This window comes from Pteropus alecto, unplaced genomic scaffold (assembly GCF_000325575.1).
Source record: "Pteropus alecto unplaced genomic scaffold, ASM32557v1 scaffold34, whole genome shotgun sequence".
Classification (NCBI taxonomy): domain Eukaryota; kingdom Metazoa; phylum Chordata; class Mammalia; order Chiroptera; family Pteropodidae; genus Pteropus; species Pteropus alecto.
Window position 1 is genome coordinate 2,612,874 of NW_006435763.1, and position 25,847 is coordinate 2,638,720.

Genomic DNA, 25,847 nt, shown 5'->3' on the forward strand with positions numbered 1-25,847 from the left:
TCCCAGGTCAGTCCTCCAAGCACCAGCCGTGATCTATGACACTTAATCACGAGGCGTCTTCAGAGTCTAGTCAACATCACCATGGTATTAACATCATGATGGCTCACACATCAGACAGTGCTCTAAGCATTTTGCGCAGCTCACTTAATCCGCACAACAGCCCTAGGAGATGATCTATATCATTACCTTCTCTAGTCAGATGGAAAAAACATGCTCAGAGAGGTGAAGCAGTTTGCACAAGGTGACACACATCTAGAAAATCAGCGAAGCTGTGACTGACCCAAACAAGGATCTGTCCAGCAAAAGCCATTGAACTGAACTACTGAGCCAGAACTGGTCAAACTTGTTAAAAATACAAATTCCAGGGTGAACCTACTGAATCTAAATCTCCAGAAGGGTCTGGTTTTAACTCCCACAGGAGTTCTTATGTTGTGCCAATTTTGGGAAATTGTCTTTTTAACTAGCTACCTACAATTGAAGCACTGTTTGGGTGGCTAAAATGACCGGGATGACTGTCCTCTAATCTTTGACAAGAGGCAGTAAATCATAGTGGTTAATGTTGGGGTTCAGAACAAGTTACCCCAAGATGTGCTTCTGTGGTATGCAAATTGTTCTGAACTAAAGGCAACCAAGACACTGTGGGCTTAAGAAACTTCTGTCCACCCCCAACCCCTTAACTACCTAGAAGAATTTGAATTAGGGGTCTTGCCCAGAATAAGAGATTATCAGAGATAACTTTTTTCTGGCGTGTCTATAGGGCAGGGCAAACTTCTAATTACTGAACGTCTGCCTTTCCATTGCCCTGCAATGGCCTTCTTCCTCTCTGAAGCCTCAAGGTGATCCTTAGCTCAGAATGCCATATCTACCTCATTTTCCTTTTCTGGTTTTGAACCGCCCATGTACGTAGGGTCTCTGATTCTCCTATGTATGTGGGGTTGCCATACATATGCATGTAATTAAATGTGGTCATTTTCTCTTGCCAATCTGTCTCATGTTTATTTGATTATTAGGCCAAAAGAACCTTGTGGGTAGAGGAGTTTCTTCCTCCTGTGTAGGGGGAGGATTCTATGGAAAGTGACCTCACAGGGTGATCTGATCATAAAAAGCAGGTCATGGTGAGTGGTCACATCCCAGACCTATAACTTTTTAGTAAAGGGTTTATCTTTGCCTTAAGGGAGACCTGTCCATTGTTTCTGTGCATCTAGGTTAACATACCTTTGAAATAAGCCATACCACCCTCAAGAGGGCATATAATCTTGTTAACTATCCTGTAATCCAATCCCCGATTTGCTTTCTCTCGCCTCTGTGTAATCTTCTTTTCCCTCCCTAATCTCAAATGCATAAAAGAAGCTGCAAAACTGTTATTCCCTGGAGCATTTGAGATCTTGCTCCCTAGCATTTGTTGTCGGTTTGGCTCAAACTCATAAAAATTCTCTACAGGTTCGGACCTTTTCTTACTTGACACTCCCCCATATTAAGAACATAAATGCCTAGGAGTTCTGGAGTCAGACTGCCTGTTGCCAATTACTGATTGTACGACCTTGAAAATTCATGTTTCTAACTAAAATCACTTTGTTTCTAACTAAAGTTATTTAGTTTCTAACCTTCCAGCATAGGGTTGCTGGGAGGCTTAAATGAGTAGGTGCATCAAAGTGCTTAAAACAGTATTTCTAATAGCAAGTGGTAAGTACTTCATAAATATTAGCCATTATTATTATCATCCTTATTAACCACTATATCCCTATTCCCCGGGTATGGCCTGGCCCAGTGCCTCCAGGAAATGTTAAAGGAGGAAGTCCTGAGGTGGCCTCAACGTCCTACAAGATCCAGCCTGTGCCTACCTCTCACCCACTAACTTTGCAACCATTTAGACTTCTTCGGTTCTTTAGACATGCAAATCAATCTCCCTCTTTGCATATGCAATTTCTCCTGCTTAGAATGCATCTGCTCATTTGAACATCAAGCCCTCTGCTGAAGGCCTTACCCTACAAGCTGGCACATGCTCTTCTGATCTAAACTAAGTCTCCCTCATTCTTTTTATAGCACTCTGTTCTTGGCCCTCAGCCTTTTGCACAGTTGGTAATGATATGTTTACAGGTGTAACTTTGTTTAAAATTGTCTTTCTCAACTCTACTGTAAGGTTCAAAGGCAGTTACCTTGACTCTCTTGCTCACCAAGCAGGGTGCCTGAGCATAGACACTCAATGGCTGTTGCATGAATAAGTAATATATAAATGTCTTGGCAAGATAGCCCCACTTTGAACTTGTGCAGTGGTTGGGCATAGATAGCTCTATGGGCAGTGATGGTGAGTAACTTCAAAACTGCATGGCTGCCAAGGGATGCTAATATGGACAAAAAAGGGGTTCTATGGAAAGTAACCTCACAGGATGCTCTAATCATAAATCCCTAACGGGGCATGTCATGGTGGGTGGTCATGCCCAGGCCTATAACTTTTTAGTAAAAGGTTTATCTTTGCCTTAAGCAAGCCCTGTCCACTCTGTGTGTGCTTGTTTAGGTTAACACACCTTTGAAATGCCCCCTTCAGACTACTCCTTCTAAACATAAAAAGTTTATCTTCGCCTTAAGCAAGCCCTGTCCACTCTGTCTGTGCTTGTCTAGGTTAACACATCTTTGAAATGCCCCCTTCAGACTACTCCTTCTAAAGCCTGATCACCCTCATGAGAGCAGGTAATACTAACTATCCTGTAATCTGATTCCCACCTTGCTTTCTTTCTTACCTTCAGTCATATTCTTCCTTACCCGCCCTTCTTACTTTCAAATAGATATAAGAAACTGCAAAACTGTTATTCTCCAGAGCATTTAAGATCTTGCTCCCTGGTGTATGTCATTAGTTTGGACTCAAATAAACTCTTAACGAAAATTGTCTACAGGTTTGGGCATTTTTTTGCATAAACAACAGTAATGGCTGCAACTACACCTCGTCCATCACTGAGTCCTACAACCTCTTCGCCTCACGGCCTGCCCCATACCCTATCATCACCATACAGATCAGTGGTTTCACACTCCTTTGACAGTGGTCTTTCAGCCCCCTCTTCTTTTCACATATCTGCCTGGAAGGTTAGAGGAGGCAGACAGGCAGCTCGAGAAGAACATATTCCTGGTCATCAGGCTGACCTGTTTGGTCACTTCTCAGCTGTGTGATCTTGGGCAAGCCACTTAATCTTTCTGAGCTTCATCTAAAATGAGATAATCATAACACCAACCTCATATGGTTTTGTGAGGAGTAAGTGAAGCTCTAGATAGTTTCTGGAGCATACATTTTTGCTATAGTTCATATTATTAATATTATTATTATTGCTGTTGGAATACCCTTCAACTCTCTTTTCTGGCCAAAATATTACTCCTCTTTCAAAATCTTGTTCAGGAATCACCTATTATATCAGCCAGGTATCATTTCACTGCAAACAACTAAAAATTCGCTTAAGTTGGTATAATCGGAAAAAAGGAATCCATTAGTGTATATGAATTAAAACTCTACGGCAGCTTCAGGTGAGGTTTGATCCAGATGTCATAAGAATTCAACTTCTCTCCTCTTTCCTTTTTGTAGTTTCGGCTTTATGTTCAATCTCCACAGAGGACTTCGTCTCATCAGTTGGACGGTCTAGGCTCCCCCTTCGCAGGAGCAGAATGGCTACAGCAGATCTAGACCACACCCCCATGAGACACCATCTAGTAAGGAGATGAAGGAAGCCTCTATTTCTTAGACGCCCCAGTAAATAGCCATTTGGGATATGTGCTCCCCTCTGAAGCAGGATCAAAAGGATAAATGGCATGTTTAGATCTGCTTAAGCCAAAGGGCCACCCCTGGAGAAGGCGTGGTATCAATCTCACCCAAATTACATGCCTGAGGATGGAAAGCACAGTTCTCTTAAAATGAGATCTGGATACCATTGCCCTGAGAAAAGGGGAATGGCTAGTGGAAAAATAAATAAATAAATAAATATAAAAGAGCCAACAGATAATTTGCTGTATTCCCCATACGCAAGTGAGGATTGGAGTGGAGGGAAAGCACATCAGCTAGTGATTACCACGCCCTTCCCCCACCCTTTAAAACTGTCCTTTTTCTTCCATTCCACCCCTTATAACAGGTAATCCACACGCACTGTTATTTAGAGACCCAGGTATATTATTAAGAACATTGGTTGCTGTACTGGGCTGTATTATAGCTTCACTCCATGAAGCAAGCAGAACAATTTGTCCTAACACTCAAAGGCCCTAGGCAGCTGAGCTTTTATAGTTCTGTCTACTTTTTATAGATCTTCTGTCTCCTCCTCACTGGCAGGCTGTGAGTTGTCCCTTCTCACTGTTTCTGGCATCTGCCTCTAGCAAGTCCTCACTCTCTACCTCCTTCCCTCATTTCTCATCTGCCCAGATTTGTGAAACTAGACTATAAAGGTTGTTAGGATTATGAGCCAGGTTGGTTTATAGATTTGAGCCAGCGAGCTTGGTCTAAAAGCCCGAGGCTTCATTTAGAGAGAAGTGCTTGGGCTTTACTTGAATGGGTGTAGTCATTCCTGGTTACACTGTATGATGGTTAATTTTATGTATCAACTTGGTTGGCCCCTGGTGCACAGATATTTGGTCAAACAGTATTCTGGATGCTTCTGTGAGGATGTTTTTGGATGAGATTTACATTTAAATCAGTGGACTTTCATTAAGCAGATTGCTCTCCATATTGTGGGTGAGCCTCGTCCAATCAGTTGAAGGTCTGAATAGAACAAAAGAATGACCTCCTCCAAGCAAGAGGGAATTCAACCATCAGATGGCCTTGGATTCGAACTGCAGCATGGGCTCTTCCTGGGTGTCTAGATTGTTGACCCCGCCTGGTAGATTTTAGACTTGCCATCCTCCATAATTGCATGAGCCAATTCCTTAAAATAAATCTCTTTCTACATATCTACACATTTTTATCGTCTTCTCTGGAAGTGTTAAGAGTCCCAGAGTTGGGCTTATAACTCAGGTCTCTGTCATCTTTCCACGGTGAAGGAAGGTGTTCTTTCTGATGGAGCATACTCAAAACATATGGAAATGTGAAAACACAATGTAATTACTAAGCGATGGAAGCACAGATGCTCCTTACCTTTACTCAGTCCTGACCCGAACCTCTTCTTCAGGTGGGGCTCAAGAATGATGGATTAGGGGATGGGATGGGGCCAGGGTAAAGGGAAGTCCATGAGGATGTCAGTGTTTTACACATTTGATCATTTTTTTTACAGGTGAAAACAAATAGCTTTGACCAGGTCAAAATGCCATATGTACTTCAAACCCCAAAATGAATTTTTTTTTTTTAATTTACTGACTTCACTGATATTGTCACAGGCTTGGTAGTAACAAGACTTTCACATTCCCTATCCCCCTCTTTTTTTTTTTTTTTCAAGATGCTAAAGAAATTTCTAAAATGTTCTAGGTAGATCTATGTTCTCCAACATGAAAGTTCAATCATGTCCTTGAGACCTTTTACATATCACTGTAACTCTCTTAGGTGAGTTGTAAGGCTTACAGATTTTGCTTTCATTATTAGGAAAAATATAACTATTATGTATATTATCATATACAATTATTTTTTATGAGTGTACGCCAAGACGTTGCCTGCATATTCTCTCCTCTTATTCCCCAAATAAAATGAAGTTTCACTTCATTTTAAAAACAAGATCATAGAGCCTCAAGGAAGCTAAGTAACTTGGCTGGAGTCAATCCCACCACTTACTAAACATGGATAAATCAGGATTCCTCCTTTCACCCTCTTTCTGCCTCTCATGGTCAATTTCTGTGCCCATTAGGCACTCTTGAGACCTATGCCAATCTTCTTCGTCACCTACAATTTGGCTTTAAGAGTTTCTTAAGTCTTGGCTTTGAAAACTTGTGCCCATAATCATTTAGAAGCTAGGCTGGTCAGTCATACGACCTGAATTTAAACTCGCTTATTCTACAGACTAGCTCTGTGCCCTTCAGCAAGTCACTTAACCTCTCTGAGCTTTGTTTTCTTCACTCATAAAGTGGGGATAATATTTACCTACACATATTACCTACAGAGTTATTGGCAGGATTTAGTGTGTATCACAGCACATAACAATTGCTCAATAAATTGCTTATGATTATTGTATTCTTTATTATTTCAGAAAGCCACTGAAGACCTCCCAGCACTGGCTCACTGGCTCCTTGTGCACTGAGGCAGGGCTTCCCAACGTTCAGAGCCAGCGATGGAGAATTTGAGTTCGAAAACTGTCCCTCATAAAATCATGCTGACAGAGGTCCTCTCATGTGCCCTGTCTCTTCAGATCAAGCAGGCCAATGTGGTAGCCACTTGCCACATGTGGCTACTTAAGTTAATCAAAATTAAATAACGTGACAATTTCTCAGTCCTGCTAGGCACATTTCAAGTGCTCAGTAGAAACACACGGCTAGGGTAACTAGAGTTAGGGAGGAAAAAAAATAAGATAGTCAGTTCAATTTGAATTTCAGATAAAGTATGTCCCAAAATATTTAGATGAAAAAAAAATCATTTGTTGTTTATATGGAATTCACATGTAACTGGGCGTTCATATTTTTATCTGGCCAGTGGCTACCATATTGGACAGCACAGCGTGGAGCGTTTCCATCATTGCAGAAGTGGACACTGCACCGCTTCAGAACCCCGGCGAGCAACTTGCAGCTAATGAGCCTTGTCACTTAGTTCTGCGCTTCTGTCCAATGGCACGTGATTGGCATGCAAAGCGCGAATGGCTGAAAGTACCCTGGACTGCTGTAATAAAGTTCTTGGCCTTTGAAGCAGATTACACTAATGATTCTCATTCTTTTTCATCCAGAAACCTGAATTTAATTTCTTCACTTAGGCTTTCGTTCACCGTTTAATTTCTTTTGTCTCCTCTACAGTGCTTAACACCCCTTGTAAATACCTTCTGGCATGATGGTGGGGGGCTCACTCTGACTTTCCGATTTTCATTTTCTTCATCTGAATAGTGAACTCAGCCTCCTGAAGCATTTAAATCTTTTGCAGTTACTCTGTTTGGGCTGTGAAAAATCCTTTTCTCCCTTTCTCAGCAAGAATAAGCTTTCTCCTCAACGTTCCAATCCTCTCAACCCAATTGTATATCTAGTGTACAATTTAAGCTCTTTGCAGAGAGGTAAGCTCCCCAAGGCATAATGAATAGATAGGTCCATAGATCAATCGATCAATCGATTGATCGATAGATAGGTGATAGATAGATAGGTGTATATCGCTATTGGAATATACCAGTTGTTCAGAATAGGACCTGACACATGGGAAGCCCTCAAGCAATACATGTTGAATTGAATTGAATTTGCTTCTCAATTAAACTTACTAATGTTGAGAGTCCCGAGGGTGGATTTCAAATTCCGTTCAGTCTCTTTAGGTTCCTGATCTTGGATCACTTTGAAATGAATGACAACCGTGACAGAATTCTGCATATTTTGACACCTGCCTCTTGCATTGTGCTTTTCTTTGATGTGTCATGAGTCCATGCAAAGTAACTACAGTTGATTCCTGGCCCTCTCTGGATGACATTTCTGCCATTGGGGGCTCAAGACTAAATTGAAAGCCATCAGTTTCATCGGAAAACACTACGACACACCCAGCCCCTCCTCCGTTTTTATTTTATTTTTTCACCTTTGTCACACTGGGCGCAGTTTGGTTGGAAGCAAATCCTGTTTGCTAGTGTTATAACAGTGCTTTGTTTCCCACAAGAAGGAATTACTACGCAAGTATGAATCTGACAAGTCTTTCTGGTTTTTATCTTCCCCAAGCACTAGCCCGGTTTTGTACTGAGCTAATGTTCTGGAGAATAAAGGCTGCATCTAGAGGCAACTCCAGCACATGATCTGGATTTTCTGTCTTGGGACTCTGACCACATTAGTCTCACTGTGTGGTTCTCAACCCTGGGCTGTGTGTTAGATCAATCACTTGGGTGGCTTTTTAAATATACCCACTCACACACTTCACCCTGGAGTTTCTGATTGGATCTGTCTTGGGTGAAACCTGAGTTTTGGTCTTTAAAATGCCCCTGGGTGATTCTGATGTGCAGCTGGAGTGGAAACCTGTTTGTCTAGACTCTAAGATGAGGCCAACTACCTGAGTCCAGCAGACAGCACATGAACATTCAGCCTATTGCTGCAGGTATGATGAGAGCAAAGAAGGGCCTGGTTGGGACCCCCATAGTAGAGGCCTCACAGCATCGCTGGCCTCACTTTTCCTTACCCTATAGCTTAAAAATAGATTGTCCCCAGCAGCTTGACCCAGAGCTTGGAACATCCCCTGCCATAGCAAGTTACCTTGAAACTTATGATGAATGCCCTTACGCTTACTGATCGCAATCCTCTGGTTTAGCATTCTTTCCGGAATAGTCCCATCTTTGTTCCTGGGTTGCTAACGCCACCGGAGGACCACACTGAGGGACAGCTCCATGAAGCACGACAACCCCCCTGGAACCATCACGTAGCTTCTGGAATAAAGCCCAGGTTTTCCCTTAAATATCCTGAGCCAGACTGAGAAAGGAAGGCAGTTTCAAAGGTGTTGTTAACCTGCTACCTGTGCTCTGACAATAAACACTTGTTCTAAATATCCCAACTCCTATGTTGGTCTGTGTTAGCTGACTGGCACAGACAGCATGAGCCCAGGACTCGGTGGCCCTACAATTTCAAGAGAAATACAATAACATTTGTTGAGTGACTGGGCACCGGGATTTGTGCCTTAAATTTCACGACAACACTGAAACGTTGTACATTGGATTGAATGGGGTACCCCCTGAATTTCAAGTCCATGGAAACCTGTGAATGTGGCCTCATTTGGAAATAGAGTCTTTGTAGATGTCATCAAGTTAATACGAGGTCATGTTGGATTAGGGTGGGCCCTAAACCCAATAACTGGTGTTCTTAGAAGAAGGGGCGAGGACACACAGAGGCACATAGAGAAGGATGAGATGACGGATGTAGAGATCAGAGTGTTAGAGCTACCAGACAAGGAACACAAAGGATTGCCGGTGACCTCAAGAAGCTAGGAGAGCATCAGGGAAGGATTCTTTCCCAGAGCCTCTGGAGGAAATATGGCCCTGCCAGAACCTTGATTTCAGACTTCCAGCCTCCGGAGCTGAGAGATCATCTATTCTTGTTATGTTGTTTAAGCCATCCAGTTTGTGGTAATTTTTACGACAGCCCTAGGAAACTGATACAGATTTGTTTTATTGCCATTTAACAGATCAGAAAACTGAGGTGGCATGAAGGATATGGAGAAGTGAGGCATGGGCCCCGCCACCAGACTTTACACCAATGCTGCCGGAAAGCATCATGTGTGGATTGAGAGCTAGGTTCTGGAGGAGACAGAGCTGAATAGCATCTCAGCTCCATCACGTACTAGCCATACGACCTCAGGCAAGTCCCCAAGCCTCTCTCAGACACAGGGTCCTCATCTTCAAAACTGAATAGTTCATAGAGTTTGGAGGAGATTTAAATGAGAAACTATAGGAAAAACACCTTGACTTGCATGTGGTCAGCTCTCAAAAATGGTACCGTTATGATTGTCACTGTTACCAGGGTTAATAATAGGTAAATCTGGCCAGGTTGCTTTCAAGAGAAGGAGGAATCAGAATATAATTCTGATTTTGTGCTAAAGTTTCACCCCTTAACGTGGCCCAGTTGCCTTTGGTCAACAAAGTCAACCAGAGGGAAGGGAGGAGGGCCTTGAGCTCCTCCTAGAGGTGACCATGGGTAATGAACTTTGTGAGCAGATGGAGAAGGAAGGGAAGGGAAGAAATACAACTGTGGGAAGAACAGGAAGTAAGACTGCTTCAGTGGGGCCAGACGGAAGAAACCTGAGTGCCAGGCAGAGGTAATGTTTTAAGACAGACCATGGTTCTGACTGGAAGGCAGTGGACATAAAGAGAGCAACCGACACCTGAACCCGATAGGTATAAGGTTCTGGCAGTCAGAATAGAAAAGACAAAAGGAAGGACAGAAATGCTATGAAAGAGAGGACCTGGTGACAGAATGAATACAGGGACGGTAAGACGGGAGTCAAAGGCGTGGGTTTCTAGCCTGAGAAAACAGAAGAAAAATTGAGTCTGTGCTCAAAAATGGGTTATTTGGAAGGGAGAGCCAGTTTGGGAAAGAAAGACCCAAAAAAAAAAAAAAAAAAGATAATGAGTTAGTTTTGAAAGAGTATCATGGGATGGAATTTGGAGTGAGCAAATTTGGATCCTGATTATAGCTGAGCCAAATGTTAACAATGAATCCACTGCGTACCCCTTCTGGGCCCTTGTCATTTGGTCTTTTAAAATTGAGGACATTGCATCAGACCAGAGTAGGCAAACTGGTAGCAGATGTGACTTGTTTATTCTACACAGGGTTTTACATTTTAATTAGCTACCAACATTTCAAAATTGGGTGATTTTGCACAAAGTCCCAGATTTCTGCCTCCAGCAGTTTGCTGAAGCTGAGCGTCAGCTGCCCTGTTTAGACTGGACGTGTGCATGTGGTCCCCAGTTTTCCCATAGCCTCCGCCATGCCCTATTGTCTTCCCGACACTGAGGCCAAATATCAGCTGCCATGTGTCATCTATACCCAGCCTGCCTCACACATTTAAGTTATCTTCCTGGTCCCCACTAGGCAACCAAGCTTGAGACCCTTGGATTACATGTTCTCTAAACTGCCTTTTAGTTCAGTAAATCTATATATTTACCTTCGTATTCAGTTGGGAATACAAGTTCAGGGAGAGTTCAGAGTTAGGGGTACAGATTTGGGAATTACATGAGTAAAGATGATAGTTAAACCCTTGAGCAACATCATGGGTGTAAGTGTAGGGATAGAATTGTGGAGAACCAAGGGCAGAGCATATTCACCCATGGTCAAGGTTAAAAACAGGAGGAGGATGAAAGGTGATCGAGAAAGGGAGAGTTTAGATGGACAAGGCTAGTGCAATATGATGGGGACAAAAGAAGCTTCTAGAAGTAGATGTCAGCGAGGTTTCAGGGACTCTAGGAACAAGCAGTAACCATGGCAATGGCTAACTCATTGAGCTTCTATAAGTTCCCATTTTACCCTCACAGCAGTCCAACAACTTCTCCCATTTCACAAAAGAGGGAACTAAGGCTCCAAAAGTCTAAACTTGACAAAGTCACCCGGAAGAGGCAACCTGTGGTCCTGTGTCTCTGACTAGGCAGTTCTTTGCATTCTGCTAGTATTTCTCATACTTCAGTCATTTGGGAACAGCCATCACATTTTTGGGGCCTATTTGCATCCTTTCTGGACTATTTACTCATTTCATATATTTTGAAATATCAAGTCATTTTTTAATATTAAATTTTAAAGTAACTGTATAGTCACCACTGAAAATGGAAAACTCACACCGACTCATAATAGAAGGTAACTGTAAAAACAAATATAGTGAAGACTTTACTGGAATCCAGGTGGATATGCGGTCTGCTAAAAGCTCTGAGGCCTGCTGTTGGGTAAAGCAGGAAGATTAGCAAGGGTTAGAAAGTTGCCAAAGATGTGTTAGCACCACCTGAGACTTTCTCCTTGATGTCACTGGCGAAATTGAAAGGCAACAGAGAAGAGAATCACACTCTATGGCATTTGACCTAATTCGAGGTCGAAGTAAATATCACCTGAAATTAGGATTGTACCTGCGGTAGACTGAATAATGGCCCTCCAAAAAATGCCCGTGTCCTAATCCCAGACCCAGTGAATATGTTACCTTACATAGTAAGAGACTTGGCGGATATGAATGAATTAAGGACCTTAAAACGGGGAAATTATCCCAGATGATGTGGGTGGGCCCGATGTAATTACAAGGGTGCTTATGAGATGGAAGTAGAGAAAGAGAAGGCGATGTGACTCCGGAAGCAGAGAGAGGGGCATTGTGACAACAGAAGCAGAGGTCAGAAATCCAGAGAGCGTAGAAGATGCGATGCTGCTGGCTTTGAAGATGAAGGAAAGGAAACATGAGGCAAGGAAGACAGTGACTTCTAGAAGTAGTAAAAGGCAAGAAGGCAAAGCTTCCCCTGGAGCCTCCAGAAGGAACACAGCTCTGCTGGTACCTCGATTTTAGCCCAGGGAAACTTTTTTGGACTTCTGACCTCCAGAGCTGAAAGACAATAAATCCGTATTGTTTGACACCATTAAGTTTGTGCCTTGGATGGGACCATCAACAGAACTGACCTCATGTCAGTCAGCCAGCCTGTGTTCTTGAGCGACGCTGGCCCTTGTGCTTAACACTGTACTGGGACAGCCTACGGCCTAGTTGTTAAGGCTCTAGCAACATGTGCAAAACAGCCACAAGCGCCACACATCAGTATGACAGGTAGGCCTGCACTTCTTGTCATAGACTAAGTGCAAGAGGAATTCGAAAACTAGAGAGCAAAGAGCTTTGGTTTTCTGTTCTGTCCCTTAGTGCTTTATTAGAGGAAGCCTTTGGCTGTAAACAATATTTCCAGGGGAGCTCACAGCTATGTCAGAAATTCCATGATGTTAGAGGCCTAAGACGTGAAATCATAGTGTCTCTTTCTTTATAATTGAAAACAATACTAAAAATAAGAATGAGAAAGCCTAACGAGATTCTCATTTTTTCCATCATTGGCACTTAAATGCTTACATTTCTTAAATATCATATATCAAATTCTTTTTATTCTTTTTTTCCTTTTATGACCCTTCATTATTGGTGTTTTGTTCACATGCTTTGTCTGCCACCTGGGTATTCCAGCATTATGAGAAATGGTAGCATGTGTGAAATTTAAGAGACTTCTTTAATTTTTCAGGAAAGTCAAATTACCTAATAAAGTTATGGTCTTTATTTAATGTTAAAGCAATCAAGAGAAATGATAGTTTTTTGTAACTCCATCCTTCCCATACATTACCATAGTAAGCAATTTGGCGCATATAGATAGATAGATAGATAGATAGATAGATAGATAGATAGATAGATATCTATATATATATCCCAATTTTAAAATACCTATAGAAGTATGTATATGTGTGTGTGTAAAATTCCATTGTTTCACAATTCCGTTTGGATTCTGCAGTTGTTTAAAATTCTGTTCTCAGCAAAACTACATGAAATTTCTGTCTTTCATAGATCAAAAATGGTAAAATATCGGCAATTGCATATGGTCATATGGTTCAACCTAATATTTATAGGTAATATTGAAATGAATAGCTTAAACATATTGGTGTACTTTTTGAATCATTTCTTCAGGATAACTGCGTAGAAATGGGGTCATTAGGCTAAAGAGCATACACAGGTAACGGCTGACGGGGTTTGTCAGAGTGCCCTCTGTTCCCACCAACAGTGTACGAGACTCCTCAATGCCTCCCACATTTGCCAAACTAACCACTGAGCCACGGGTAGACCAGTTCACTCTTATCAAGCACATACGTGTTCCTCTTTCTGATAGGTTTTTCTCTGGGACGCTTGTTTCCTGTTGCCTCCCTTGGGGTCTTCTTTCCTCTGGCTTACAGACACACCACCAACTCCTCCAACCCTCACTGGTCAGGAGTTAGGAGGTCCTGAAGTATAATTTCTAAAAAGCATTGGCTTATCTATGTAATCTCTTGTACATTGAATTAATTAACTTCTGAGATCGGTGTGCACCGTGAATATAGAATGTTATCAATAAAATAAAAGTAAATTTTAAAGTAAGCTTATACAGTACCAGCTACAAGGTTAGGCATTTAGCTTCCCAAATCCTCACAGCCACTCTGACAGGCGGGCATTGGCATCCCCATTATACAGATGAGAAACTTAGGCTCAGAGAGGTTTAGTGGCTTGCCCAAGGTGGCACAGCATCTGTATTAGTTATCTATCACTATGTAACAAATTATCTCATACTTCACAGCTTAGAGCAACAAATCTTCATTATTTTATAATTTCTGTGGGTCAGGAGTTCAGGTGTAGATTAGCTAGGTCTCTACTAATGGGCTTCAACTGGCTGCAATCAGGTTTCAGCCAGGGCTGGGGTCTCACCTGAAGCCCTGACTGGGGAAGCATCTGCTTCCAAGCTCGCTTACCTGATTGTTAGCAGGACTCAGTTCCTTGAGGGTTGTTGTCCTGAGGGTTTCTGGTCCCCGCTGGCTGTTGGCCGAAAGCCACCCTCGGTCCCTTGGCACATGCCCTTTCCAACACTGACAGCTCACACCGTGGAAGCTCATTCCATTGAAGCCCATAGGTGAGAAAAGCTTCTAGAAAGACAGAACTCACATCTTACAAACCCTCATCACAGAAGTGGCATCCCATTATCAGTGAGAAGCAAGTCACCAGGCCAGCCCACAGTCAAAGTGAGAGGGTTCGATTAGGGCATCAATGCCAGGAGACAAGAATCCTTGGAGGACATCACAGACTCTGCTTGCCACAGCAGTTAAATAGCAAAACTAGGATCTGAATCAGTTTTTTCAAACTCCAAAGTTCCCCACAGCTAACCACTAGGCTCTACTGCCTTCCAGACAAATTAACCTGATTACGTTTCAGAAAGATTAATCTGGTTATTCTAATATGGACCTTAATATTTTCTCAAATGTATTTTCCTTTTAAATTTAATCTCCCACATGGGAATCTGAAAGGTCCATCCAGGGTGGATACATTAACTAGTTCCATGGATATTACCTAGGGGTAAATTTAGAAAGTAAAACTAATGACCACAAGACTTCCCAATGTTGTATTCTGACTTCTAGATATCATACTTAGCTTTCTCATATGATTTCTAGAACATTCAACCAATTTGCGTAAGGATAAATACAAATTGGGCAGATGATTAGATTCAAAGCAGATAAAGCAAAATGTCCCTGGGAGAAAGAATTTATATTATTCATCCATTCCTTTTATCCCTCCCATTTGGTGTCTTGAATCTGTAACTAAATTCAGAATCGAAATGACTAGCCTTAATAAACATCTTCAGACTTAGCCATACATCTGTGTGTAATTTGGTTTGGGGGAGAACAGAAGAGCTGGTTCATGGGGGCATCTTTGTGGGCAGAGAAATATCTTCATTTATTGAAATGTTCCTAGCAACAGAAGTTGTTTTCCTTTTCGCCCCCCAAAACTCAAAGTAGAAACAGGCAAAATGATGATAAGAAATCTAGAAAATTGTGGATGCGTTTTAGTTTTTATAGAGTGCAATTGTGTTATAAGAAAATCTCATTGCATTTGCCTACATAAAGGCAATTTTTAAAAAAATTTTAATGATATACATGGGCTAATGTGAATTTTTTTCAAAAGCTAACTTATAGAACAGCAGGTAAATGCTATCATATTAGACTACTTCAGAATTGCTTTGGCTTTTCAATTGAATTTCCTTTGCATGATGACTTTTTCCTTGGCTGTTTTTATATTATTCAACTCCGCATGCATTCAGAACTTAGCCAACTCAATTTTTTTCTGAGAAGCGACAACAATAATAACATTTATTAATAAATTTTATCTACCACTTTTAGTGTTTCATACTATGGTCTGCATTTTCTATGCATTATTCCATTCTCTCTTGATAATAATCCTAAAAAGTAGGCACTTATCCTAATTTTACAGACAAGAAAAATGAGGCTTGAGACTCAGAGAACTTAAATAACGTGCTAGTAATCGATGGAGCAGGATTTGAGACCATGCTCTTTAGACTATGCTATACTCACTCCCCAGTGTTCGGGTATATGCAATGAATGAATGAATGACCAATGAGCTCAATTACAGCAGGTCTTACCTCTAATTGCATGAGCAAATCACATTTTCGAAACTCTCCCATCCTCTATTGGCGGTATACTAAAACCTCAGGCTGAAGGTGAAGAGTGTGAAGTGTGACGTCAGACAGCTTCATTCCAATGCAGACTTGCAGCTTTTTAGCTATGTGACCTTGGCTAAGTTTGATAACCTTGCTAAGCCTCCGTTTGCTCCTACAAAAAACAAGAATAATGAGTGGATTCACTTCTTAACAACTGACATGAGGATTTTTGAGGACATGGATGTTAAGTGCTTAGCACAGTGCTTGACACTATAGATAAATGTCTACGCATTGGGAGTTACCATTATTATCACTTGGAGTTATGGAGAGCTGGGTTTGACTCCTGGTTCTGTCACTTATTAGCTCTGTGACTAGGAGGAAGGTACTTACCCTTATAAAATGGACATCATAATATCTCTGTTGTCATGAGGGATCTTTTTTAAAAGGTTGTATGGCAGTGGTTCTCAAATGTCACTAAGCAGACATGTAGTAATGTCTGGAGACATTTTGGTTGTCATAACTGAGGGGGGATGCTACTGGCATATAGCAGGTAGAGGCCGGGGATGCTGCTAAACATCTTATACCTCACTCCACCACCACAGAGAATTATCTGGCCTTAAGTATCAGTAGCTTCAAGGTTGATAAACCCTGCCATTAGGCACTTCACGAAGGACCTAGTACCCAATAAATGCTAGCTATTACTCTTTCCTGTCTCTTTGAGCTTCCATCTCAATCTTACTTCTAAGAGCCCTTTCAGCTTTAAAATTCTCTGATTCAACATGATGTGAAATTTAGATACAATTATATATATATAAGACAAGTAGGATCCAAACATTGTTTCTGAGTGTTCTCATCAAGACCAGTTGAAAACTATCATCTATTTTGGCAAAATGGAAAATTCATTTCTTTTTGATATTTGAAGTTTTGTAGAAATCTTACTTTAGAATAGCATTTGAAAGTAGTCCTTATAAAAGCTAGCTTTCCCCCTTATTTTATATTAAACAAATAACTCTAGAGAACTATGTGTGCTATCATCCCACCCCTTTTTCCAGGGGTTTTATATAATTCAAGGTTTTCTGAGATAGGAAATGTCCATTTATTACTGATTTATTTTTGTTCTGAAGAGTTATGGTTCTGAGCGTATTTGTCCACTTATGTATTAAGAGTTAAAGTTGACATATCGGGCCATCTTTTCCCTGGAGATCAGTCATTTTGTGTGTGTGTGTGTGTGTGTGTGTGTGTGTGTGTGTGCATGCGTGAGTGTGTGTGTGTATGTGTGTGTATATATACATATTATAATAGCAACACTTAATCTTTATGGAAAACTTGCAGAGTCTAAAGAAATAGGAGGAGGAGAAGACAATCTCATCACCCCAGTATACCCAAATAAATCACTTAATATTTTGGCATATTTCTTCCTAGTGTTCTTTCTCTAAGCATTTCTTTAGACAATTGAAATGATACTATATAAAGAAGTTTTATCTTACCTTTTTTACTTAACATCATAGCATAAAAACTCCTCTATGTTATCAAAATACTTTCTAAACATTTTTAAGGCTACAGAATATTTCATTATATTAATGTATGCTTTTAAAATTTATACTTACTTCTAAAAGTATCTTATATAATAAATTAGTTGTGAAATGTCAAAAAAAATAACAGTAGTATACCAAAAAAATTAAAAATTAACCTCTCACACCTCCTCGAATTCTTTCTTCTGTTATAACTATTTTTAACAATTCCACGTGTATCTTCCAATATGGTTTTGTAGTAGTGCAGTTTGCCAAATATTTCCAGTTCTCCATCTTTCAGGCACATATGATTGTAATTGCTGGCTAGTTTATTTTTTTTAGTTTAGACCATGTGACTAGTTCTGGCCAATGACTTGTGAATATTTAATTGCTGCTATAAGGGCCTTCAGGGCTTTTGTTCCCTCTGCCATGACAACTGGCAATGCTCCAGTCTGTAGCTGCTTCATCAAGTTCCAGAGAGACGGTGACACAGAGCAGAGCTCCTAGCCTACTCATGATGGACACGTAAAGTCAGTGAGAAATAACAGATGGTTTCATTTAGGGGTTATCTGTTATAGCCGTATTATCTATCCTATCCTTACTGATAGAGTAGTATATGTGTGTATACATGTAAATACATGTATAACACACACATACACACACACACAAATCAACTGTATTGTCTACATTCTCTTGTAGCCTATTTTTTTCTCTTTGCTAAGAAACGTATTTATTACTGAAAAGTTGTTTATTGAGCATCTACTATGTCTTGGTACTCTTCTATGTGTTGATACTGTATCAGTGAACAAAGCAGGAAAAAAAAAGCCTGTCCTTAATGAAGTTTACTTTTTATTTTTTTAAATTTGATTTAATTTAATATTAGTTCAAGGGGTACAGCACAATGGTTAGATATTTATATAAATTATTTTTATTTTTTATTTTTTAAATTTTTGTGCACTGATTTTGTTTTATTTTTTTTAATTTATAAATTTTTTATTATTTATTTATTTATTTATTTATTTTCTTCACAAGTTTTATTTTAACTTTACTTAATGGAGTTTATTTACATGGCTATCTTTCCTTGTGCATATATATATTTATTTATTATTCTTAACAGTCGCCTGTTATATGGTGTACCACAATCTATTTAACCATATTATTTATAAATGTTTAAGTATTTCCCAATTTGTCTCTTGTGGAAAGACAAGGCCATAGTGGACAACAACACAAACATAATCTGAGCCCTGTGTGTCGTGGGTGCACTTAACCATTCTGGTTGACTTAAGCATTCTCCTATAACTAGACACATGAACCGTTTCTAATTTTTGCTTTTACCCATGCACCAGTTTTTACAGTTAACATCTATTTGTTTGAAGCTTTGGGGTAGTTGAGGATTATTTCTTTAAGATAGAGACTCTAAAAGGTTACTACTGGATCAAAGGGTTTGGGTATTTTTAAGGCTGTTGATACACGTTAGTATGCATGATTTTTTTTAAAAAAAAAAATAGATAAAAAAGCAGGAATTCCTGGTATCTACTGTTACTGCGTACACAGGGAGTAAGGGCATCAGAATTGCCCATCCCTAGCTGTTCCACATCCATCCCATCTGAGGAGCCAAGAAAAACCACAGCCGGGTGTGAAAAAGCTCCGTTAACACTGATGGACAGACTAACTTTTTTTTTTAATTAGTTAGCATTTTGCTTTATCTTCTTTAATTTTTCTTTCTAAGCATCAATGTATTTCTTCGTTTTTACATAAAGTTGCCACGATGGACACATTACGCATATGACTTCCACCCAATGGGCCTTGCGTTTACTAGGACACACCTACTGGGCTTCCCTGGTGAGTCCCTGTCCTGCTGCCCAAGACGGTGGTTCACATCTTCCCCCCTCATCTCCCCACTACCACATCTGCCACCTCCCTGCATGGGTACCACTTTCCCTCTCTCCCTCCAGTGATAATGTAAGGACAGACTGTGATACCCACAAAAGAGGCCTCTTATCTTGTGCTTTGCATCCATTTCCTCTTACCTGCTTGGTAGGTAAGTATTCTCCCTCTTGCTGCTCTGCCACTCACTTCATCACACAACGGTGGATAGATTTTTGTTACAGCAGAAATTGAGGCACGAAAGCTCCTGATCTCTCTCTCTCTCTCTCTCTCTCTCTCTCTCTCTCTCTCTCTCTCTCTCTCTGGAAAGGGAATAAACGACGATGCAAAGGGGAACATCTTGTCAGATTTTCTAACTAAATAAGAACTCCTCCAAAGTGATGTCGGTTCAGCTGTCCTATCCTGGAGGGTTTGCCTGTGAGACAAACCAGGTGCTGCCCACACTGCAGAACTCCCCACACAAGCTGTGAATTTTGAACCACTCATGGTTACTCTATTTCCAACCCCAGAGTTGTTGGTATGACATTCAGGATCCCTAGCTTGCATGCAATCAGCAGAGCAGATTAACTGGAAAAAAAAAAAATGAAGTCTTATTGTCTCAGTCTTCATACAGTACTATTACAGGCTTTTGCAGTTAAACAAGTAAATATGCAGGTCTCTAAGTTAGGTAGATGGGCTGGGGGAGTGTCTCTTGTTTGGGGCATTCATTTATTTGTTCTGCAAATATTTATTGCATGTTTACTTCTGCCAGGCACTGCTTTGGGGGCTTGGAATACATGTGTGAGTAAAATAGCAATATCTGTCCTAATGGAGCTTATCTTCTGGCAGGCAAATTCAGACAATGCATATCATAGACGATACAGTATGATAGGGGCCGATACTTACGCTATGGGAAAAAGACAAAGTAGAAGGGCAAAGGGGACTGAGCACATACTAGAGCAGGAGAGAAGGCAGGTTGCATTATAAGTAGCGTGGTCAAGGTTGGGAATGTAGGATTTTAGCAAAGATCTGAAGGAGGCAAGGGAGTTAGCCAAGTAGATAGATACCTGGGAGGAAGAGTGTCACAGCAGAGAGAAGACCTAGAGCAAAGTCTCCATGGAGGCAGAAGGGGTGCCGGGAACATGGAGGAGAAGCAAGGAGACCAACGTTCCAGGAGCAGACGAACAAGAGGAAAGCAGCGGGAGAAGCAGTCAGAGAGGCGATGGGAGCATATCACAAAGTCCTTTGATGCCACTGTAAGAGCTTAGGTTTTACTTTGAGTGAAATGGGGAGCAAGCGTTTGAGCAAAGGTGACATGTTCCAACTTACATTTTTAAGGGATCACTTGGTCTGCTGCGTTGAGAATTGACTAGAGGGAAGGAGAGAAGCTGGAAGTTCCTCGTAAGAAGCTTGCAGTCATCCAGGTAAGAGGTGATGACGTCTTGGAACAGGATGCTAAAGGAGATGGAGAGAAGTGGTTGGACTTTGCATGTATTTTGAGAAGAGAGTCGGCATGATCTTCTGAGAGCTTGGATGCCAAGAGAAGGCAAGGCTACCTCTGAGATTTTGTCCTGAGCTACGGGAAGGATGGAGTTAGGATATGAGTTGGGAACAATGGTGGGAGAAGCAGTTTTCTGGGAGAAGATCAGGATTCAGTTTGGGGCATGCTAAGGATGAGATGTTGACTAGACATCAAAGCAGAGGTGCTAGTGAGCAGTTGGACAGATGAATCTGGAACATAGGAAGAAAGGTCTGGGTTTGATATCTGCAAAGTGCTCAACTTTTTTTTTTCTTCCTTTTTTTTTTTTTTCTGAGTCAGAATTTCTGTTATTCAAAAGCACATTAACCACTTTTTAAAAAAATTTTGGGTTGTAATTATTTCCATTATCATCAATAATAATGGATGTTCCAAAAACTGAATCCAAGATACATAAGACCCACAAATACTTTTAATTCATCGGTGAAATAAGATAATCAGGTCAAGAGGACCCTGTTTTTTAATTTATATCTGATAGCTGATGATCTCTTTGTGGCAAGAGAGTTTAATTCATCAGTCCCTTCTCCAATTCTGTCTGCACAGAGAAGAGAACAGGACGTGAGTGAAACAGCTTCAGAACCAAACAGATCTGTGGGACATTCTTAGTCCTGGCACTCTTCTGTTTGTGAAGAGCAATTAAAATTTTTCGAATACCCATATCTTCACTCTAAAATGGGAGTGACTCCTAATTTTTTATAATCATTGTTCTCTTGTGTGATTTATAGCTTGCCCATAAGGCGTGTGCTCAGAAACATCTATTTATTCCCTCTACTCTTCCCCAACCACCCACAGAATGTCTAGCACATAGTAGATGTTCAATAAATGCTTATTGATTCATTAGTCAGACTGTCCTCCCCTCAGAGGGGCCCTCATTTCTCTCTCCACTCTTCCACTGTGTATTTGTATGTTTGTTTCTAAAGCGCAGTCACTATGTGGCATGACGTATGTTTATCTGTTTATTGTCTGCCTCCCCTGTGAAATTTAAGCTCCAAGAAGGTAAGAACTTGCATTTATTCAATCCCTATATCTCTAGGGCCTAGGACTGTGTCTGGTACATGGCAGGGGCTCAATAAATATTCGTGGAATGAATTAGGAAATAAATGAAGGATGTAAGCAAACCAACCAAATCTCTTATTTCATATACAAAGTGAAACTTTGAAGATTGTAAGCCAGATCACCTTGAAAGATCTGCTGCCTGGAAAAAGACAGACCTGACATTATTTTCACCCATAAGGTTTTACAAATTAATTGATTTTTCTGACTCATTTAGCACGAATTTAAACCATTGATCTGAAAGCACCGTAATATATTCTTTGAATTATTTTAACAATGAGAGACACAAAAGCTGAAATAATGAGTTAAACACTTAGTCGAGCCATCTCTATTAGGCCCTCGCATATATTGTCACTGGGCATCACCTCTACAGTGCCAGCTTCAGTGCACATTTGGTTCTTTGGGGACCAACCAATTCGATAGGTCTTCTCCACGTTTCCCTCCCAGCTCCTGGGAGAAAACTGCAGGCCTGCCCTTTGCTGACATCACCTCCTTTCAGATCAGGAGCTTCGTCAGAGGCCTGCCAGACCTTCCGAATAAAGCGGCTGCCTCCTCCCAGCCCTGCTGTGCCACCCACCCCTGTGGCAGCAATATTTAATAACACAGAGAACACAGGCGTGGTTGCATGAGTCACTGTTGTGAGTGACCAGCCAAACCGAAATCTCCTTTTCAACGAAAAGGCCTTGAAATGCAGGAATGAAAACACACTCCTTTAATTTCCAGTTTTAATGAGCGTGCTATGCATTTCCAGGGACAATGCCTGCATTTTCCTCTTCCTGTTGGTTGTCAAAAAACACCTCTGAATCTGAGTTAGGTTCAAAGTTCTTTCTCAACCCAGCGTTCTGCAAACTTAAGGCCATTGCATATCATCCTCTCTCATTTTCTTTGCTCTGTCTGCATACGACCTGTATTATTATTTACTTCCTATTTTTCTTTCCTGTAACTCGCATTTGTAACTTAAACATCTTTGTTTATAAGAATAAATTTTTATCTCGTTCCTTATGATTCTGGTAAAACCAATATCTCCTGCCACAAATAGATATCAGTAAAATTAGAGGTAAAAAAACAAATAAAATCAATACTCGTTAGGCAGCTTCTGCTGTCTGCTGAGGACGCCAAGGCTCTGATTCATGATGTCTCTGATAAAGAGGGAGAGTGGACAGTGTTAGGTGTTAAAGAAATAGCGACTGCAGATGAAGAGGTCCTCCTCGAAGTCATAAAGTGAATTGAAAAGGAGGACAAATGCGGGAGTTCAGAGAGGTACAATCTAAGAAGAAGATGCATTTATCAGGCTTCGAAACCCTCAGAGGGAGTGGGTAGTGTTGTAAGAAGCTAGTGCGTTGCGGTTAGGAGCTTAGGCTCAGGGTCCCATCAGAAGTGGGTGGGTGGGTCTCGAATTCACTCTATCCTGGGCAACAGTCTTAACCTCACAGAGTCTACATTTCTTGGTTGAAAAAAATGAGGATAATAAGAGTATGACACCTTTCTCACAGGGATTCTAAGGGGATTATATGAAATAATTCGGGCAGAGCACTTAGCGTACTGCATGGCACTTAAGTACTCAAGAATTATTTGCCTTCTTTCTCTTATTCTCTCTCTTCTTATCGTCATCATCAGCATCACCATCATCACAGTGGGTTTGACTGTGTCCCCCAAAATGATATGTTTGTTGTGTCCTGACCCCTGGCACCTACGAATGTGACCTTATTCGAAAATGAGGTCTTTGCAGATGTAATTGAGTTAAGATGAGGTCTTACTGGATTAGGGTGGGATTTGTCTTTATAAAAGGGGTAGTTTGAGACAGAGACACAGAAGACACACAGGGAAGCAGGCTCTCTGGAGATGGAGGCAAGATAGGAGTTATGCTGTTTCGAACTAAGAACTGTCAGCAACCTCTGAAGCTAGACGAGGCAAAGAAGAATTCTTCTCTAGAGCCTTCAGAGAGAGAACAAGCCTAAAAATACCTTGATTTCAGACTTGTAGCCTCCAGAACTGTGAAAGAATAAACTTTTCTTGTTTTAAGCCATCCAGCGGGTGGTAATTGGTTTTGGCGAACCCAGGAAACTCAGAATTTGGTACTGGGAAGTGGAGTACGGCCACACCAATGATGAAATGGCTTTGAACTTGGGTAACGGGTAGAGGCTGGAGGAATTTCTAGGTACTTGATGAAAAAGCCTCGCTTACCTTGAAGAGACTCTTGTTCATCATAGGGACACTAAAGGAGCTACCGGTGAGTGCTCAGAAAGAAGTGAAGAGAACGATAATAAAAGCTTCTATTGTCTTAGAGAATATATATATTGTCATGAAGAGTATGTAAGGTAGATATACGAATGTTAAAGGAGCTTCTGCTGAAGCCTCAGAAGGAAATAAGGAAACCAAGAAAATTATCGGACACTGAAGGAAAGGTGATCTTTGTTATAAAGTGGCAGAAAAGTTGTCTGAACTGAGTTCTAGTGTTGGGCGGAAAGCCGAACTTATATGTGATGAACGTGGAATTTATCTCGGGAGATTTTCAAGCAAAATGCTGAAGGCGTGGCCTGGTTTCTCTTTGCTGCTTGTAGTAAAATGCGAGAAGAAAGAGATTTAAGGAAGAAACTAGAAAGCAAAAGGGAACCAGAATGTGATGATTTAGCGACTTCTCAGTCCCTCTATCTTGCAAAAGATGCTCAAACATGCTCTTGAGAGAATGTCAAGAGTGTGGCTGAAAAACCATTTGCTAAAGAGATTAGATGTGTGCCTAAGGAATATTATCAGTCTCAGCAGATGCCAGGAGTAGAGATGGGGTTGTTCGTGAAGGATCTGTAGAGGACCCTCTTGTTTGACGGTATACAATATAGTGGTTAGACGTTTATATATAATTTAGAAAGTGATCCTCCCAGCTACGTCTAGTGCCTGCCTGGCACTGTATATAGTTATGACAACATTATTGACTATATTCCCCATGCTGTACTTTACATCCCCATGATTATTTTGTAACTACCAATTTGTATTTTTTAATCCCTTTACCTCTTTCGCCCAGCTCTCTAAAACTCCTCCCATCTAGCAACCATCAGTTTGTTCTCTGTATGTCTGTTTCTGTTTTGTTTGTTCTTTTATTTTGTTCTTTAGATGCCACATATACGTGAGATCATATGGTAACTGTCTCTGTCTGACTTACTTCACTTGGCATAATACCCTCAAAGTCCATCCAAGTGGTACATATATACAATGGAATATTTCTCAGCCATAAAAAGGAAGGACATGAACTTTTCAGGGGCCAGAAGATACACTGTAGTGGGTTGAATTGTGTCAATACAAAAGATAGATTGAAATCCCAACTTCCAGTACCTGCAAATGTGATCACATTTGGAAATAGGTTTTTGCAGATGTAATCAAGTGTAAATGAGATCGTACTTGATTAGAGTGGGCCCTAATCTCCTGACTTGTGTCCTTATAAGAGAAAGAGGGAGATTTGGAAATAGAGACAACACAGGAAGGAGGCCATGTGAAGACCGAGACAGAGATGGGAATTAAGTTGTCATGAGCTAAGGACTGCCAGCTAGAAGAGGCATTTTTCCCTAGAGCCTTTGGAGAGAGCATGGCCCTGCCGACAGCTTGATTTTGGGTTTCTAGCCTCTATAACTATGAGACAACAAATCTGTGTTTTAAAGCCCCTCCCCTCCATTTGTGGTCATTTGTTATGGCAGCATTAGCAAACTAACGCCATTGTCAGCATCATCTAATCCATCTTCGTCCAGTTCAGTATCTATCATATTATCATTTAAAAGACTCTGTGAAGTCACACAGAAAGAAGCCCATTGAACTTTCTTTGCTTGTGTTTTCAAACTTATCTGACCAGGAAAGAGTACGTGCATGCAGCAAGAGGAACTAGCATTTGGGAAAGATTAACTTCTTTTCCTGTCGAATTAAGAAAACTAAGAACCAGTGAAAGCAGTTGATTTGCTTGAAGTCGCAGAGTGAAAGTAATGTCATATCTGGAATTATAATTTACTTTTCTCTTCTATTTCATCTTAGTAACAACGAAAACACTAATCATTGAGCCATATAATTTTAACTCTCAGGACCTCAGAGCTCATCCAGTCCAAATCTGTCTCAGAAAAACAGAGGCCCAAAGAGAAGTGATTGTCCAAAGTTACAAAGCAAGTT